Genomic DNA, 3,809 nt, shown 5'->3' with positions numbered 1-3,809 from the left:
ACAGAGAGAGAGAGAGAAAGAGAGAGGGGACAGAGAGAGAGGGGAGAGAGAGAGAGTCTCCAAAGCAACATACAAGGTACCTATGGGTTCTAAGTCAATGCTACATGAATGAATGATATGTGGAGTCTGTGTGTTGCCCACCCCGTGACCACACATAAGGGAAATGGTTCTTCCAACTGGTGAACCTTAGGCAGTGGATTTTCTTGGGGCTGTAAAATGACAGGAGAATCCAGAAGTGGTCTATTATGGGATTTCCTCAATCCTCACAACAGTCTTATGTCATCCCCATCTTACAGAGAAATCCAGGGGACCAGGACTTTAGATGACTTCCCGAAGTCCACACAGAGAAAAATGGACGTGGGATCTGAACCCTGGTGATGCAGCCCCAGGGCCTGTACTCAGAAACCCTACACTATTGATGGTGCTGATAAAATGTCCCCTCTAGCATGCTCTTGGTATGCTATGCCACTGTTCCATGAAGAAGAAAACTGTAACATAGAGAGAAGATGGCTCATGCTCTTTAGTACAAAAGTCTTCTAAAGGATTTAATTTGGGGCCCTCTTTTTTTCTGTATGCCAGAGAAACTGCCTCAGGGTAGCTGGGAGGTGAGGTCCAGCATTTGGGAACTATTTTTCTAGGCATGACTGCCCCTGGGCTAAGCCAGAAGGCTTGTTTTCTAGGCTGGGGCTTGCTCTAGGCCTGTCACGCACATCCCTTCCTCTGGCTTTGCCAGCCCAGTAGAATAGGGGTCCAGCTACTAATAGTCAATAGCTTTGTAGCCACCTCAATATGCCAAGTAAGGATATTTTGTGGGGAGTGGAATGAACAGATATCTCAGGCCAGGCCACTGGAGTGGGGTTCCTTTGGGTGGCAATCAGCAACGGAGTCTGGAAAGTCTGGGAAGCTACCCAAGAACACTGGGCATTATGAGGTTAAACTCCATAGTTAGAATAGGCTATTTCTCACCTGGTTTTAGATCTTGGAATTGCCTAAAGGCTGGACCAAGCTGCTCTTCCACAGAGGGACAAACATGGCTCTCGTAGGTGCAGGGGTGGCATACATGGGCGCTTGCAAACCCACTACCAGCAAGTGCCAGTGACAGCCACGGCCCAGCTCTGCTCTGAGATGACTCCTTTGAGCTTGTGACAGAGACAGCAGAAAGAGGGACATAAGAAGCAAGCAGCCCCGCTGCACACAGAATGATGTTCCAACATCTTGCCCCAAATAGATGTGTATGTCACACTAATGGCAACTGGGTAGAGAGAACCAAATGGAGACACCTAACTCAGGGTTTCAGTGAGCCGTGCCCCGCTCTCCACCCCTCCATTCTAGTCTGATCACCCCACGCCTGCAGCTGTATGCTCACTTGCCTCCCTTCATTTCCTAAAAAGCCAGTATTTCCAGGCGTAGGCCTCCAGGAAGGGCAGAGGTCCCCTCAAACAGGAGTACATTCAGAGGCTAGCTCATAAAGGAGAGAGCACACCTTAGCCCTCTTAGAGGGCCATAGCTAGACAGTCTACAAGACATCATGGGAATACAGATTTAGTCCAGGAAAAAAATAATGTTTGAACGCTGTAACTATAGCAAAACAGAAAGAAACACCAAACTAATCATATAAGCCATGGCAGAGGAGAAAAGAATTTGTTCATGAACTCAGCATGATGCCAGCTCTGATTGGGACTGAGGGTACTTGATATAGGGTGACTTCTTCAAGTCAGTGGGCAACTTAAAACATCAAACTGGATGGTAACTGCCCTTATGGGCTAAGCCATCTTACAGGTTGTATGCAAGACTTTTACCAAACCCTTCAGATCTTCAGGGTCAAATATTTCCTGGGATAGCTGCTGAGGCCACCCTTTTAGAAGAGGAGAACACGATCCTCCACCTGGGGGGCGGGGAGGAAAGGGCCTTAAACCTAAGATCCCTGGGGCCAGCCTCCTGGAAAGACTGGAAAGACCTAAGTCAGGAGAGCAGACAAGCTTCTTGGATGAAGAGTCACTGTGTTTCCACTCTGCACACCTGCCCTTGTCAAATGGGATTAGGGTCCCTCTGTGTCACCTGCTGAGTGTTAGAGATGGACAAGGCATGAGCTTATCTGCTCAACGGTGTAAGTGACAGGCACAACCAGTGGCATGTGCCGATGGCCTTGTCCACAGCGCCTGCTTCCCTCTCCACACAGCCACTAAAATGGACCGATCATTGTCATCAAGTGGGCGCAGCAGACCCAGAGATGCCCTGCTCCATGTTTCTCAGTAATGGGGAGGGGTGGAGAATTCTATAGCTGCCCGGGGAAAGAGGAGTTCGGTTCCTTTCTGGAGCCAAGGCCCTGTCCACCTGGAACTCTAAATTGCCAGAACTCTCTTGCCAGGTAATAAATTTACTGGCTGAGGCACATGTGGAAAAGGCTAAACGGAACTTTCACTAGCTGGGCTGAATTGGCCCCATTTCCCAATCTTTCCCACTTGTTTGGCCACCTCTAGTAGCCCCTGGGCATTTCCCTTTTTCAGGGGCCAAGCCATCTGCTTTCTCTTACTAGCCTGCTTGGGGCAGTGTGGATGGAGAAATGTTTCCTTGAGGTCTTGGCTATGGGCAACAGAACACCATGTCCCATCCTGAGGTTCAGGACTAGCCCCTGCCCCTCACCAGCCTCCCTGAGCCCTGAACTTCTGTGGAAAACAGCATGGCCTCATGAGAGGCTTCTGCAAAGGAACAGAGCCCACGATGCAGGTAGCCTTGCCTTGAACCAGGCCTGGGAAGATGGTTAGAAATGGCTGGGGGCGGGGAAGCTACCATTGCATCTAGGGCAATCCCCTTTGTCAGGTTTCATGATCTCAGGGGTGTACACATTGGTCATGTGGAGGGTAAAAATACTTGAGAGCCAAGGATTTTCATGGAACTGGGTACTGGAGTAAGAAGGAAAACAGTTCCATTGTGTTATTGTTTAAGGAATTTTGAAAACAAAAACTCAAGCAGTTGAAGTTTGGACAAGCTCATTAGGTGCTTCAACAAAAACTTTTTGATTGGATTTAAAATATTTTGTAAAGACAAATACAGAAAGCTTAGTTTGTCTTTAGTTCCTCCCTTGCAGTTGATTCCAAGAGAACAGTAGTGGGTGCTCACACACTGTACGAAGTGTGGTGAGTGACCAGAGCAGTGGGGTGAGAGGGAAGTGAGGTTCAGATGGCAGCGTTGGGCAGATCTCCACTAGCCTCCTCCCATGCAATTATGTGATCTTAGCAGGCACAGATGTTGACCACCTGCTTTCCCATAAAGAGCGACAACAGGCTTGCATGCCATTGTCAAGGTGGCCTTCCATGACCGGTTGTGCTGGCTTTCCTATGCTGTAAGCTTAGCCCTAATATGTCAACATCACAAGGGTGACAGCACATACTGCCTGTTGTTTTTAATACAACAGGAAAACGTAGTCTCCTTTTAAGAACCAGAATGACTCCTGAGCTCTTGGACAGCCAACACTTGCTCATGTGGCGGGAGCTTCACTGCTGTGACAGACGCAGCTAAGGGTAGAAGCCTGTGTCTTCAGGCTGGCGTGGTGTCTTACATCTTTAATTTCAGCACTTGGGATGCAAAGGAAGGTGAATCTTTGTGTGTTTGATGCCAGCCTGGTTTACATAGTACATTCCAGGCCAGCCAATGCTACATAGTGAGGCCCCTGTCTCACAACAAACAAGATGCAGGCTTTCTCAGCTGATACCTAGGTTGGAGTTAGTCTGTGGGAGGCCAAGGAAGTGGGTGCATAGCCTTAGCGATGGGGAATTAGGCATTGTTTGTTTAATTTTTTTGTTTTCAAT

This window comes from Microtus ochrogaster, chromosome 5, assembly GCF_000317375.1.
Source record: "Microtus ochrogaster isolate Prairie Vole_2 chromosome 5, MicOch1.0, whole genome shotgun sequence".
Lineage (NCBI taxonomy): Eukaryota > Metazoa > Chordata > Mammalia > Rodentia > Cricetidae > Microtus > Microtus ochrogaster.
This window is presented reverse-complemented; position numbering follows the sequence as displayed.